Below are 16,980 nucleotides of genomic sequence, written 5' to 3'. Positions count from 1 at the left end.
CAAATCTAGTGTAGAAACTCAGTGATGACATATTGTCTTTTGACTATCCTATGCTTCCATGTTTAATCTAGGGTCCAGTGGAGAAAATGGATTTCATGTGGATTCCCTTGATTCCATCTGCCGATGATTAATAGTTTTGGGCCACCATTTTATACATTAATATGAAGCTATGTTTCTACCCAGAGTTTTTTTTAATCGATGGCTTCAGAGAACTCAAATTCAAATATTAAAAAAGTGACTTTGATTAATATGCAAACGAAACAGATTAAAATGAAGGCCTCACTGCAGTTCTTAAAGAATATGCATTTAAATGAAGTCATCAGAAGACCCTGAATATTGTATAGCCTAATTTCTCTGAATGATATCAGCATGTAGCCAGGGAAAAGGCAATATCGCACACTACACACTTCGGCAAATCCATCTTTTTCCAGTAAGTCAGAAATCAGTAGGGAGATGCAGCCTGTCCCAATGCCCTATCATGCATGCTATGATATGTTTATATTGTATTCACACTTGAGCTTTCTTTACATGTGGCTTCATTTGGTTTTTCATAAATTCCCTTCCTAGAAAACAGTGGCAGCTGGGAAACCTCCAGGCCAGCAGGGCAGTAAATCATTGCCGGGTTTTAGTGTGCATTTTGATATGGCTGTCCAAGGTGCTGAACCTTATCTTCCAAAACAGGTTTCATACATTAGTTAACACAAGGATAGATGAACCAGCAGTTCATCAGTATAAAAGAATTGCAGTTGCCCATGATTCTGTGGCTGATGATGTGCTTTTTATACAGATGTACTCAAACTTAGGAGCCTCCAGTGGTGCATTGTGTTAAAGCACTGAGCTGCTGAACTTGCAGACCGAAAGGTCCCAGGTTCAAATTCTGGGAGCGGCTTGAGCGCCTGCTGTTAGCTCCAGCTCCTGCCAACCTAGCAGTTCTAAAACATGCCAATGTGAGTAGATCAACAGGTACCGCTCCAGCGGGAAGGTAATGGCGCTCCATGCAGTCATGCCAGCCACATGACCTTGGAGGTGTCTATGGACAATGCCGGCTCTTTGGCTTAGAAATGGAGATGAGCACCAGCCCCCAGAGTAGGACACGACTGGACTTAATGTCAGGGGAAACCTTTACCTTTACCTACTCAAACTTATTCATTGATATCTCTGTTAATGGAAAGGCCAGTGTTGGAATTGAAAAAGACACAACCCTAGAAGAGTCAGAGTAGGTCATTATAGACAGACCTTACACATAAGGCAGTTTTGGGGCCAATATCCCATATTAAGCAAATATATACCCACATACATCATGATCCCATGGATACCTGAAACAATGGACATTTTGACTATACTTGGGCCAGAGGTATACCATAGAATTACACTGGAAGACCTGGAAAGGTCCACAAATCCAATATTTTTGGAACATGGGTTCGTGGAACCATGGATATCAAATCTGTGAATAAGCAGGCCTCACTGCATGGATTGGGAAAATTGAAATAAAAGTGTCCCTAGATAAAACCTATGAGTTGTGTCAGTGAGAGTATAATGCACTCCCTTTGAAGAAATTGGGATCAGATCCATGGATATAGGACCTGTCTGGAAAGGCCTAAAGAAGGCTGATGCAGAGACTTCTTTTTCACCAAATAGATGCCAGAAGTGTTCACCGGATCCTTCTTCTCTTCCTTCACTATGTGCCGTCATTTGCAATTCTCTGCCACCACTCTAATACAACTGTCAAGGAAACGGGTCTACAATGGGAAAAAGGAGGAAACGAAAAAATGTTGAAAAAAAATCCTTCCCATCTCAAAGTGACCAGCCAAAATTATACTATAGGTGAAGCATAAGGGAGAGAAGGTGGTATTGAGAGTTTACATAATATCCAGCTATACTTTCAGACATATACTTTCACCAGCATGGTGCAAAACATTCTGCTATATCATTACCAGTCTCTATTCTGTGGAGGCCAGAAAAGTTGACTCATTAGTCACAGCCCTGAATGGCGCAAGTACAAAGCCCAGCAATGCAAAGCAACCCTCCCACCTCTGCCTTCTCTTTCTCTTCCCCGTCTCAATTGGTTGTTGATCACCACAAAGGGTGAAACATTGGCATTCCGATCAGCACATTGGAAGACTTGTAAAAAAATTGCACAAAGCATAATGATTGCGATGTTACAGTTCATTGCAACATTTTTAAAAAGGTCATAACAACAAACATTTGTGGAAGAGTGTAGTTACCCTCATTGTCTTCCTTCTGCTAATACAAGGGGCGGCTTAATAGTGATTGCCACAATCAGGGTCAACTAAATTAAGACATGCATATGTAATGCATTGCATTTGCATAAACTGATTATTAGGTGAAATGGAAATGACAAACAAGTTGTTTCTCTTTGCGACAGTTCAGAGCCTGTTTTTCTGTTTTCTCTATTGAAAACTGTGCAACATGCATAAAGATAGTGTAAATGAGTTTTGCAACGAGTCCTTTAGAGACTGAAAGACCGAAAATGCAAAGTCGTTAGCATAAGCATAAGCTTTCATAGAATAAGTTTACTACTTCAAATAGCAGTGCCAGCCCTTTACAGGCAGTAGATATATGTGAATAGCCAAAGAAATGAACAATTTGTGATCTTTTCAACTTAATTCCAAGGAAGCCCCGTCTGTCTTGGACCAGTGCCTGACTGCTGTGCTGGACTGGATGAGGGCTAACAGGCTGAAGCTTAATCCAGACAAGACAGAGGTCCTTCTGGTCAGTCATGGGACTGATAGGGATATAGGCTGGCCTCCTGTGCTCAATGGGGTTACACTCTTCCTGAAGACACAGGTCTGTAGTCTGGGACTTATGACCTCAGGGGGAGTGTAACCCCATCAAGCACAGGACTCATTGTCATTTTACCTTTTGTAAGTTTTTTCTGTTTTTTTATTATTATTATTTCTTCCCCCCCCCTTCCCCTTCTACCCTCACTTTTCCCCGTTTTTATCTGCAATCACTGTATGTGAAAAAGATTTAATAAAAATTATTTTTTTAAAAAAAGCACAGGACTCATTGTTGGCACTTGATGCTCAGGTGTCGGCAGTGGCTGGGAGGTTCTTTGCACCAGCTGCGACCGTACCTCGAGAAGTCTGACTTGGCCAGGGTGGTCCATACCTTGGCTACATCTATACTAGATTACTGCAATGCACTCTACGCGGGGCTGCCTTTGAAGCTGACCTGGAAACTGCAATTGGTGCAAAGATCGGCAGCCAAGCTGCTAACAGGAGCTAGCTTCAGGGAGTGTATAACACTTCTTCTGAAGCAGCTCCACTGGCTGCCAATAACATACCAGTCCCAATTCAAGAGGAACCCCGGTGGCTGTGTTAAAGTGCTGAGCTGCTGAACTTGCAGACCCAAAGTTCCCAGGTTCAAACCCCGGGAGCGGAGTGAGAGCCCACTGTTACCTCCAGCTTCTGCCAACCTAGCAGTTCGAAACATGCCAATGTGAGTAAATCAATAGGTACCGCTCCAGCAGGAAGGTAATGGCACTCTATGCAGTCATGCTAGCCACATGACCTTGGTGGTGTCTATGGACAACATCGGCTCTTCGGCTTAGAAATGGAGATGAGCACCAACCCCCAGAGTCGGACATGACTGGACTTAACGTCAGGGGAAACCTTTATCTTTACTTTTTACCCAATTCAAAGTGCAGGTTATGACCTATAAAGCCCTAAAAGGCTCAGGTCCTGCTTACTTGCGTGTTTCCCCCTACAAACCAGTGCGAGCTCTTGTATCTACTGGGAAGGCCCTTCTCTCGCTCTTGTCTCCGTCATAAACATGACTGGTGGGGACAAGGGAGAATGTCCCCTCGGCTCTAGAACTCTCTCCCTAGGGAGATTAGATTAGCACCTACCCTGGCCACATTCTGCAAAATTTTAAAGACTTGGATGTTTCAACGGGCTTTCGAAAAGTAGGTCTCTTTTCGTCACCATACAATCTTAACTATTTGCTGCCCTATCCCTCAGCACTTTAGCCTATTCCTGAATCTCATTGCCTTGCATTTTTGCACATGCCTGCCTCCCCTGTAATTTCTTAATAGCCCCACTGTTTAGTCATGATGCTTGCTAGGTATTTTATGAATGTTATTTTACTGTTATTATTGTAATTATATGCTGACATCATATCATTTTATCTATTGATTGGGCTTGGTCCCCATGTGATCTGCTCTGAGTTCCCTTGGGGAGATAGAAGCGGGATATAAATAAAATTTTATTATTTATTATTATCATACCGATGATGTGTCAAGTTCAGTTCTAACAATGGTCATTGGTCAAAGTTAGAGAATCTATCGATACAGAAGTGATGAAACAGAATATGGGCCATAGCTTTCTTTGAAAAATTGACATGCAAGGTAAGATTTGAAAGAGGAGAAATAAAGGAGAATTTGTTTGAGGTTATATGGAAACCATTTATTAACTATACATATCAGAGCTATAGCAGATTTAAACCACCCTTAGATCAAGTGAGATGTTGTATAAATGAGGAAGATACAACTTTTATTAATGAAAACAGACAATTACATAGATGATAAGTTATTAGTAAAAGGATTGACAAGAACGAAGTTTGGATACGTCTATAGCTGGGGAAGAGAGGAAGAGTGGATGAGATAAAAGCAAAATCTTAAATTAGGAATTCTTTCTATATGATTATATTGTCTCTGTGTGTAATGTTTAGGTGGGATCTCTTTCTTTCTTCGCAATTCATATCCATTTCTCTACGTCCTATGACCTTATCAAAAGTCCTCCATAATGTTACAGCAGGGAGAGGAAGGCTGCGGGCTGACTTGTGATGGAAAGAGAAGGGTTGAGTGTTAAAAGAAAGAAAATAGTGTAAAGCTTACCTATATTATGGGCACTGCCCATGAAGACCAAATTTCCTCAGGTCCATGCTTCCTTCCCTCGTAATGCCACAGCTTTGTGAAAGGGGCATGGCTATATTCTGCATTGTGTGATGGACAGCATGTGAGCTCGTAAAAAAAGTAAAACAAAGATTTAAAAAAGTAGAGCCCAGTGTTATTTGACATACCTCCTCCCATTTGATGAGGTTCTAAGTCTCTAAAGCAGTCGAAAACAAGCTTGCCACCCTCCTCAATGTGACATCCTTTCAAATGGGACATGAGAGAAACCTCCCAGCAGGATGGTAACACATCTCCTGTCGTCCCCTGGGCAACATCTCTGTACTTAGCCAATTCTCTCACACCAGAAGCGAGGCAGTATGTTCTGTTCAGACACAATAAAAATAATCCTTTCAAATATTTAAATATGCCTTTCATGCCCCCTTCTTTTAGACTTCTTTTCTCCAAGCTAAACATCTCCTAGCTTCTTAACCTTTTCCTCATAGGTTGGAGTTTCAGGGCAGGAAAAGTAGATGGAGGAGGCAAAAGAATGGTCTACCTCAAGGCAGCGTTCTTGTACCGACCTTTGATCACTTTGATCACCCATCTATCTCTAGAAATGCTGCCTCTTTCCTTCTATCCACCTCTTATCCTTTTGGACAGACAACTTCTACTCAAGGAACTACCAATTTTTGTCAGACAGATTGTTGGCAAAAGACTGAGTTAAATCAGGCTATGGCCTACAGGCTGCTCTGTCTCCTTACAGATGTTAGGAGCACAGCTGTATTTTTGATTGCAACTTCCAGAAACCTCCAGCCATTATGACCGCCATGTAGTTGTTTATTTTTTGCTCACATGGAGGAATTTTCTCTGTGAAATATGACTGTTCTTGATGAAAAAGAGACACAACCCTGCGTTATTAGGTAGAATCATAGAATCCTAGAGTTGGAAGAGACCTTGTGGGCCCATTCTGCCAAGAAGCAGGAAATCACATTCCAAGCACCCCTGATAGCTGGCCACCCAGTCTCTGTTTAAAAGCCTCCAAAGAATGAGCCTCCACTACACTCCGGAGCAGAGAGTTCCACTGCTGAACAGCCCTCACAGTGAGGAAGTTCTTTCTAACGTTCAGCTGGAATCTCCTTTCTGTAGTTCCATTGCATCCTAGTCTCCAGGGCAGCTTGCTCCCTCCTCTCTAGGACTTCCCCTCACATATTTATACATGGCCATAATGTCTCCTCTCAGCTTTCTCTGAGAGGTAGGTGAGCGAAGACTACGGCATGGGATTTCTACCACTTCATTTTTAAAATTACATACTACAGCAGGCTTTCCATCAAGACAAGCTGTTAAAAGAATGAAAAATAAGTTGGCAATGGTAAAGAAAAATTCATGAGTGGTTTCTCCTGAGGAATAGGCAGACAGAAGATAACAACAGCAAATAGGATGCATAGAAGTGGCCCATTAAGTGCGCCCTATTTCCTAAATCCAATTCAACCCTCTGTGTTTTGTACTTTGTCCTCCTGCTGTGTTTTCTCTGCAGAGGTCCAAATTGTGTACATTCGACTCCCCATGTCTTTTCCTTCCCTGAAATCCAGCATGAATCTCCCAATCCCCGCAGGCACAGATGATTATAGCTGCAAACACCTGAATGTTCTCCAGCAATAGGTCCCTCCATGTCAGAACCCCAATCTGCAGTTGCATTTCGAGATCCTAAAATCAGCCCACACAGCTGTCGTTACCTGTTAATGGGAAGCAACAACGATGTTTATTCAGTACGAGTCGGAGCTTTATAGGATAATACAATGGCCGCTTTGGTAATCGGGGAATCACAACGCTTTCTCTCGTCAGAAGTGCAGGAGGTGATTATATCTGCCTGTGGTTCTCTCAAGAGAGACATTCTGGCCTTGAAGTCCTAATTAACAAGCTGAGCTGGAGCACGCACAGACAGCCCACCTTTCTTGCCATGATGGTTGTTGCTCCCTTCACAAATGCACAGGCAAACTGTCTCACTTGACATTCGGCTTCTCCTACTCCCCCCCTCCCTTTTCCTCTTATCCTCCCCTTCTCCATTTCCCTCACCCTTCCTCCCTTCCTTCAGAAGGAGACACCACAGAGATCAGAATCCTGCTGGCGTCTAACCCACACTAGTGCAAATCCTCTTAGGACTTTATTACATGAAGCAGGCAAATAAGCATTTCAGTTCCTATCATATGATGCTCTATGCAGATGAATGTGTGCACAGGTATGTGCCATATGCATTAATGTGGATGTGCTCGTACATCAGTTTTGCATATTATGGTGTGCATTCCAATTACCATTTAATAATAAGATACTGTGGGACTTTCGAATCCAGACTGACAAAGTTCTGGAACACAACACATCAGACCTCACAGTTGTGGAAAAGAGAAAGGTTTGGATCACTGATGTCGCCATCCCAGGTGACAGTCACATTGATGAAAAACAACAGGAAAAACTCAGGACCTATCAGGACCTCGAGATCGAACTTCAAAGACTCTAGCAGAAACCAGTGCAGGTGGTCCCGGTGGTGATCGGCACACTGGGTGTTGTGCCAAATGATCTCAGCCGGCATTTGGAAACAATAGACATTGACAAAATTACGATCTGCCAACTGCAAAAGGCCACCTGACTGGGATCTGCATGCATCATCCAAAAATACATCACACAGTCCTAAACGCTTGGGAAGTGTTCGACTTGTGATTTTGTGATACGAAATCCAGCATATCTATCTTGTTTGCTGTGTCATACAATAATGCAATTAAGGCCAAGATAGAAAAATCAGCTGATGACCCAAAATGCAGACTGTGCAAGGAAGCTGACGAAACCATTGATCATCGCACAGACAGACTACAAACAGAGGCACAACTATGTGGCCCAAATGATTCATTGGAACTTATGCCTCAAGTACCACCTGCCAGCAGTAAAGAACTGGTGGGATCACAAACCTGCAAAAGTATTGGAAAATGAGCACGCAAAGATACTGTGGGACTTCCGAATCCAGACTGACAAAGTTCTGGAACACAACACACCAGACCTCACAGTTGTGGAAAAGAAAAAGGTTTGGATTATTGATGTCGCCATCCCAGGTGACAGTCGCATTGACGAAAAACAACAGGAAAAACTCAGCTGCTATCAGGACCTCAAGATTGAACTTCAAAGAATCTGGCAGAAACCAGTACAGGTGGTCCCTGTAGTGATCGGCACACTGGGTATTGTGCCAAAAGATCTCAGCCGGCATTTGGAAACAATAGACATTGACAAAATTACGATCTGCCAACTGCAAAAGGCCACCCTAATAGGCCACCCTATTTTTGGATGATCTGCGCGCATCATCCAAAAATACATCACACAGTCCTAAACGCTTGGGAAGTGTTTGACTTGTGATTTTGTGATATGAAATCCAGCATGTCTATCTTGTTTGCTGTGTCAGACTATGTCGTTGTGTCAATAATAATAATAATAATAATAATAATAATAATAATAATAATACTTTATTTTTATACCCCGCCATCAGAAAATACAAACACAGGCATTAAAAATTTAACACTCTATACATAGTAAAAGTATAAGAATCATAGTAAAAACATGGATTTGGCACCCAAGTAGAAGGATAAAATGAACTGGGTAAAGTGCAGCGAGTGAATATTGTAAACGAGGTAGTTGATGAAGTGCTACCATCAATGGGAAAGCAACTTGGGGTGGGGTGGACCCTGTGACTATAACAAATGGATAGGGCAACATAACTCAAGCCTAGCAGAATTAGAATGGTCGAAATGGAAGGGGCTGCCAGGGCCATCCAGGGTTGCACAACTAAATCACTTGTGAGAAATTTGTACTACACAATCCAATGTAGAATCCTGGTCCTTAAATTAGCAGTCATTTTCATTGTCTGGATTCACAAATTCTACAAATTAATAAATCTTTATCAAGGTTCATTGATGTCCACACTGAAGCTTTCCCCCAAGGTAAAAAAAGATTTTCCTATTTTTCTTTTCTTTTCTTTTTTGTAAAATGATACGCATATTTGGAAAATGAATCTAATCTCTGTTTAAAACCCTCCAAATATGGAGAGTTCAGCACCTTCCAAAGTTATCTATTCCATTATTGAACAGCTCTTATAAAGATATTTTCTTCCTTTTGACACATTCCAGTTTCTCAATATCCTTCTTGAACTGCAATGACCATAAATGAGCACAGTATTCCAGGTGCGGTCTCACCAATACAGAATAAAATACTACTATATTAGGTGTCTTGTTCTGGATATTACACTTTTAGAATTGGCCACTGAATCACACTATTGAATCATGCTTAGCATGGTTGGATCACCCTCTCATCTGAGGATACATTATTTCCCAGCCCAACCTTTAGATGAAAACTTAATCAGATCCCAGAGGGCTGTTAGTGAAGTGGAACTAGGATGCAATCTGTCATGAAGTTCAAACAAGGAACATGCCATACAATATTTATGGCATATGTTAAGATTGGAAACTAGATTGAACCACTTCTTCTTTCATCACCTTTCATCTGGATGTTCATTAAATGTTGTCAAATGTTGACAGTTACTTGTTTTCCTAAGTGCTTTCTTCACATTCCTCTTGCAGAAGTCAATTCTGTATTAGCTTACATGCCTGCAGCCCAGACTCTGTAGACAAATCTACCTTCTAGTCCTAATAATGGCATGCTATTTAATGTAAACAACAATCACCTACCCAAATAACTTTGGAAACATAGCACAGATAAACAATATGTAGAAGACATTCTGTTGAAATGTTACAGAGTCTTGGATCATATTACTATATTCACTGAGGTTAGGGGCACAGAATCTCTGTGGAAGTGAAAAACCATGAATAAATAAAATGCTATTATTCATTGCCCAAGTGAACACTTTTCTAAGAATCTGTAGTTGACCATAGAGGTGCATTGAAGGATCAGAAGTTCCTAGAGAAGTAAAGATGCTCATTAGTCCAGAGTTCTTCTCAAAGTTTCTCAACTCTCAATAAGCATGGGTTTTTACCATTTCCTGAGTATTTTTGAATATTGATTCCATCCCTCCAGAAACAAACATATGATATTGATAATGCAATATTGTTGTCTTCCATCCACTGTTTTTCCATGGTTGCGTTGAGGTTAGAAATCTCTACCAACCTCACGAAATAACAAGCATCATGTCAGGACTCATCCTTTTAGCTGCCCCCACTCAATAGGTATTAAAAATACTTATAGATCCTCATGGATTATGGGAGTATTTTACTGATCCATAGAGTCAGAGATGGGCATTTGTCTGATGATCCCATATTCTCCATTGGTTATTGAATGACCACAGATTGGGACATCTGCAGCAGCTATAATGTGAGGGCGTGAATAGGGAGACATAGTATAGTTCTGGAGGAAAGAATATTAGAGGCAAAGATGAAGTATTTTGGCCACATCGTGAGAAGACAGGAAAGCTTGGAAAAGATCATGATGCTGGGGAAAATGGAAGGAAAAAGGAAGACAGGCCGACCAAGGGTGAGATTGATGGACGGTATCCTTGAAGTGATTGGCATGAACTTGAAGGAACTGGGGGTGGCGACAGCTGACAGGGAGCTCTGGTGCAGATTGGTCCATGAGATCACGAAGAGTTGGAGACAACTGTGTGAATGAAGAAGTATAGTTCTGGTTGTGTGGTACAGGTTGAGCAATCTTTATCTGAAATGCTTGGGGCCTCAAAGTGCTTTGCATTTTGGATTTTTAAAAAATACTTTCATAGATGTAAAAGATATTTTTGATAGAACCGAAGTCTAAACATGAAATTCATTTATATTTCATATACTCCTTAGAATAATAGAATCATACAGTTGGAGGAGACCTCGTGGGCCATCCAATTCAACCCGCTGTCAAGAAGTAGGAAAATCCCATTTAAAGCACCCCCGACAGATGGCCGTCCAGCCTCTGTTTAAAAGCTTCCAAAGAAGGAGCCTCCACCACACTCTGTGGCAGAGAGTTCCACTGCTGAACAGCTCTCTCACATAGTTAGGAAGTTCTTCCTAATGTTCAGGTGGAATCTCTTTTCCTGTAGTTTGGAGGGATTGTTCCGCATCCTAGTCTCCAGGGCAGCAGAAAACAAGCTTGCTCTCTCTTTTCTATGACTCACATATTTATACATGGCCCTCATCATGTCTCCTCTCAGCCTTCTCTTCTGCAGGCTAAACATGCCCATCTCTTTAAGCCGCTCCTCATAGGGCTTGTTTTCCAGACCATTTTAGTCGCCTTCCTCTGGATACATTCCAGCTTTTCAACATCTCCAAGAATTGGACACAGTACTCTAGGTGTGGTCTGACCAAGGCAGAATAGAGGGGTAGCATGACTTCCCTGGATCCTTATATGAATATGTACCTATATAGCATGAAGACGATAATAATGAAGTTGTGATGATGAGTAATATTTTTATCATCAATTTATAAGTAATATTTTAAATAGTATTTTGTGCATGAAACAAATGTTGTGTATGTTGAACCAACTTCTATCTCAACTACTCATATGAACAATTTTGGATTTGAGGATATTTCAGATTTGGGAATTCGGATAAGAGATGCTTGATCCATACTTTCCCATTCATCTCCCAGGGCAGATCACTAATATAATTTTATTTCAAAACAAATGAATCCAGTATGTTTAGAAATTCATACCTTGAGAGCTAATGCATGTAAGATAATGGGTTTGATTTTTACCTCCAAATAAGTGCAGGTTAATTTGGAATGGGTATATAGGTGAACATAATTGAAAACAACACAGAATAATCCAATCACTGCTCTTTGCAATTAACTTTTTTGAATTAAGTTACAGTAGCAAAGAGGATTCACAAGAAGAATACGGTTCAAGCACAAATTGCTCTGAAGTGTTCAGAGTGAGGGGAAAAAATGACTGTTTAGGGAAAAAGACTTTTTCTCATCTTTTGGAAACAAAAAATGGTGTGTTTGAGAGAAGGGCCTTTGAGGAATCAACAGGAAAATCTCAAAGCAAATTATATACTCCTTCTCATCCACTGATGCTGTGGGTATTCTTCCTCACTCCCCAAAGTAACTAAACACATTTTGGCAGATGTTTAAGCAATCATCCCTTCTAATGGGAACAATGTTGATTAGTTCTGCCTGGAGGTATAAATGCCAGGGTTTCTAAGTAAAGCTTTACTGGGATATAAGTTTGGATGCTGAAAAATGGATCTGCTCTCTGTCACTGCGGGAAAGCTTCCCTCATTACGAGTGTATGTGGTTATTTTCAAATCTCTTGGTGCCAGTGGAAAGTAATGAAAATATAATTGGAGGCTGAGTGACACTTGAGGAAATATTCTCGCAAAACACTGCAAGGGGGAGCAGTCATACACATGCATGTCCAGGGTGAGCGAAAATGGTGTTCATTTACTGTTTTATGGCTGGCATCCTGCTTTGCAGTTATGGATATTGAAGTACAAGCATCAAATATTGAGAGCAGACATATGAGTTCAGATGAACTAAGTGCCACTTTATTTTCCCTATTACCTATTTAAGATTTAAACGTGGAATCTTGCTAGAGGGGGAGAGCAACTTGATAGGAGACAAAACCTGCCCAGTCTCCACTTCAGCAAAACACATGACCCTGACGGCAATCCATTATTTTTGTTCTGCTAACCCCAAATGGTCATATTTTGGAAGGTAGACCTAGTGTTAGGGATTCCTCTTTTTCAGAAGAGGAAAGGGAGCAAGAAAGTGTTCATGAATCTGAGGGTGAGTTGGAATCTGAGAAGGAGATTTTGCAAGTACCCACATTTCAGGAGAGGCGAAAGGAAACAGAGCAGAGTCATTGTTCAGCTAGAATAGCTGCCAGAAATGCAGCTGAGTAATTGGGAACTGCCCTAGCAGCTGTGAGGGGACTCAGGGCTATAAAGCAGAAGCAGGTGCAGCCAGCTTTTGCTGGTAACAAACTGACTCTAATGCCTAAGCCTTTGCTCCCTTTGTGCCTGCTTCGAGTCTGCATCTGGGAAAATTCTCCTAAGGATTTTTTTTCACTTTATAATATTTTATTGTTATTATTGAGAAAATTACAATTATATAAACATATTCTATACATTTCCCCCCTCTTTTATTTACATTCACCCCTGTGCTCCCCTTCCCCAGAGCCATCTCTTCTTCTGTAGTCCCACCAAAAGTTCAATTCTTCATTTGGAGGTAAATTCCCATCTTCTTTTTCCAATAATTTTTCTAGAAATTTTCTCCAAATACTTTCAAAATAATTTTTTTTCCATAATCCCTTCTTTACTTTTAAATTTGATGTTAGCTTGTCATTTAGTGCCATTCGCCAAACTTCTTTATACCATTCATTAATTTGTATTTTCATTTCTCCTTTCCAATATTTTGCAATTAGTAATCTAGCTGCTGTTAATAGCATGTCTATTAATTTTTTTTCCCTCTTATCTTTCTCATCCTCTTTTTTAATTAAAAGTAATATTTCCACTGGATTCCTTCTAATTTTTATATTCATAATATTTTCTATTTCCCTTATGAACAATTCCCAAAAACCTTTTACATGTTTACAATCCCACCACATATGCATGTAGGTTCCAATTTCCTGGCACCCTCGCCAGCATTTTTCATTATTATTCTTATTCATAATATTTAACCTTCTTGGTGTTAAATACCACTTCCAAATTAGTTTGTAAGAATTTTCTTTTATTCTAATTCACATGGTTTTTAATTGTCTTGTTTTCCATATCTCCTCCCATTCTTTTTCCGTTATCTTTGTTCCTAATTCCTCCTCCCATGATTCTCTTAATGTTAATCTTTTCTTTTTTCCTATGTCTTTAATTAATATTTTATATATTTTACTTGTTGTTCCTTTTAATGTCTCACTATTTTCTCTTTTTAATGCTTTTATTATTAATTCCTCAAATTGCATTATTTGTTTTCCAGTTTTATTTCGGGCCCACCAGTTTTCATTCCATTTTTCTAATTGAATCCAATGAATCCAAGAAATATTTATTCCTCTCAATTCTTCTCTCATTTTTACCTTTTCCATTTTTTGTTCTATCCAATTTCTCACCCTTTTTAGTTCCCTTTTTTCTAATTCTTTATCTAGTGTTCCTTTTAGTTCCTTTGGGAAATCTTTTTCCATTATTATTGGCGTTAAAACTGAATTCTTATTAATTAATTGTCCTTTATATTTACTCCATATTTCCATTATATTTCTTAATGATATATTTCCAATTTGTTTTATCTCTTTCTATGAGATTTCCTTAAAGAATATGTTATCCTTCCTCCACTCAACTACCTTATTCCCTGATTCCATCCATTCCAAACCTTCTCCATCCATCATCTTCTCTACTACATATCTTAATTGGTTTGCCTCATAATATTTTTTTTATATTTGGAAGGCCCAATCCTCCTTCTTTTTGGGGGTTGTACCAAATTTGTTTGTTTAATCTGTTCTTTTTACCATTATTGCAATATTTGTTTATCATTTGTTGCCAGTCCTGTTCCTAGTACTATTGTGGCAGACGAAGAGGAAAACATGGGATTTCCGCCGTTTCAGCCAGAATCGGAGCCTCTCCACCTGGAGGATGTTTGTCCTCAAGAATGTAGCCAAACAGGCCTTGGGCAGAATTCCCCCCCGTTTTCCCGGAGGGACAATTATAATAGAGATAGGGGAGCCAGGGAGGCAAATCGCCGGAGCCTGAGAATCGCTGCCAAAAAATTAGCTGATTAGGTCTGCTTCCCTTGGGAAATTCTAAGGAGTCATGCATCTGGACAGAGTTGGGTTTCGCTTCTCGTTCTCTAGGGAAAGTGTTCTGTCGGCGGGAAAACGAGACCCAATATAGGTGCTGCTCGCAAGGGGAACTTTGCGGAGTCAATTGTTCAGCTTGGAGAGAGATCGTGTGTGGACTTCGTAACCCCAGTTCCTTGTTTCCCGGATCAAGTTTCCAGCCTTGCCTTGTTTCACGGACTTCTTTGGACTCTGTTCATGTTTCATGTTGCCTCGTTTCAAGTCTTGAATCTAGCCAAGAACCAAGTTTATTTTCCAGCCTTGTTGTCAAGCTACATTGGACTTTAAAGACTCTGTCATTTCCCCACACTTTGCTTGGCAAAGTGTGTGTTTCGGTCAAGTGGATTATAACTTTGAACTCTAATATCTTATATTGGACAATACATTTCTGGACTATATTTGACCTCATCTGAAAGGTCTGCTTCTGAACTATATTCTTCACTTGTTTTTATTGACTTTATATATTTCTATAATAAAGATATTAGATAGATTCTGGTCTCTGCGCATGGTTATTGGTGCTCTGCAGCCTGGGTCCTGACACTCATCCACAGCAGCCAGAGCTGCACGGTTTAGGTATAAAGAGTTACCTATCTTTACCTATTTTGTATTTCCTGATATATTGTGATGTCTCATGGGCCTTGTAGTCCCGTTCCTAGTACCATTGTGGCAGACGAAGAGGAAAACATGGGATTTACACCGTTTCAGCCAGAAACGGAGCCCCTGCACCTGCAGGATGTTTGCCCTCAAGAAGTTAAGTCAAACAAGCCTTGGGCAGAATTCTCCCCCGTTTTCTAGAAAGGACAATTATAATAAAGATAGAGGCGCTAGGGAGGCGAAGCGCCGAAGCGCCAGGATCGCAGCCAAACAACTAGCTGATTAGGTCTGCTTCCCTTGGGAAATTCTAAGGAGTCATGCATCTGGACAGAGTTGAGTTTCATTTCTAGTTCTCCAGGGAAAATGTTATTCTGGCGGGAAGCGAGACCCTATTTAGGTGTTTTCCCGCGAAGGAAACCTTGCGGAGTCAATTCGTCAGCTTGAGGAGTGAGATCGTGTGTAGACTTCGTACTCCAGTTCCCTGTTTCCCGGACCAAGTTTCAAGCCGCCTTGTTTCACGGACCTTGCCACAGACCTAGTTCTTGTTCTTTGTTGCCTCGTATCAAGTCTTGCTTAGCCAAGTATCCAGTTGTTTTCAAGCCTCCATGGACTAAAGACCTTGTCATCTCCCCACACTTTGCTTGGCAAAGTGTGTGTTTCGGTTATTGGATTATAACTTGGGACTCTAATATCTCATATTGGACATTGTTTTCCTGGACTATATTTGACCTTTCCTGAAAGGTCTACTTCTGAACTATATTCTTCACTTGTTTTTATTGACTTTATATATTTCTTTAATAAAGAGCACAAGGCACGAGGCATGGAGGCTGCTCCTTCGAAGCCCTAAAGCCCTGTAGTCTTGCGCTAGTGCTCCCTCTGGCATTAGCTCTTAACTCAAAACACTGCTCATATGTCAAAGCAAAATTAAGGCCAAGCAACAGCTCTTAACTCAAAATACTCTTAAGTTGGGACACTCTTAATTAAAGTTTCCACTTTACATCAAATTTACTGGACTCATGACCTGAGGGCTGAGTTATGGGGTGCAGAGTTCAACTCTTCACAGTCCTTTTAAAGGAAAAATGGGCCTAAGTTCTATTAATCATTCTAACTAGATGCATAGAAACAATAAGATTTACATAAGTATTTACTCATCATTCAATTGTTGTTTTCAGAGTTTGGATGACTGCCTTTTGGGAATGCTTTGACAATGTGACCTGCGTGGCAGGGAATGGACTAAATAGCATTGCTGTCACAATCCTATTCTTAGGTTCTGCCGTGCTCTCTCTTGTTCTGTCATGTGTTTTTGCTGTGCATAATCATATCTGCTACCAAACTTTCTTCTGTATTTTACTGTATCACTATATACCAAATATATTAACCTATTCTGCTTTGATGTTCATATGTGTAATTGGGAATTGGAGTCATACGAGAAAACTGCTTGTTAGGAAATTAATTGCCTGGTGGAGAATGGCACAGCAACACCTCATTAGTAGGCCTATCTTGTTTGTCTTTTGTTTGGGGGAGAAAGCTGAGAGAGTGGAAATGCAGAAATGTTTTGATTACCTGGCCAATTAAGGAAAACCTGCAAAAAGTCTAGTGCCCACTGTGTTTTGACTAACATTAAAATAGTGTGCAAAATATTTGGATTGTACAATATATGATGGTTGTAGAGCCTGCTAGTTTTGACAATAATCAGGATATAGCAGATTGTATTTTTTTTAAAAAAAGTTTTAATACCCCAAATT

The sequence above is a fragment of the Anolis carolinensis genome, chromosome 4 (genome assembly GCF_035594765.1).
Source record: "Anolis carolinensis isolate JA03-04 chromosome 4, rAnoCar3.1.pri, whole genome shotgun sequence".
In the NCBI taxonomy this organism is placed as follows: Eukaryota; Metazoa; Chordata; class Lepidosauria; order Squamata; family Dactyloidae; genus Anolis; species Anolis carolinensis.
The sequence above is the reverse complement of the archived record's forward strand: the minus strand, read 5'-3'. Positions refer to the sequence as shown.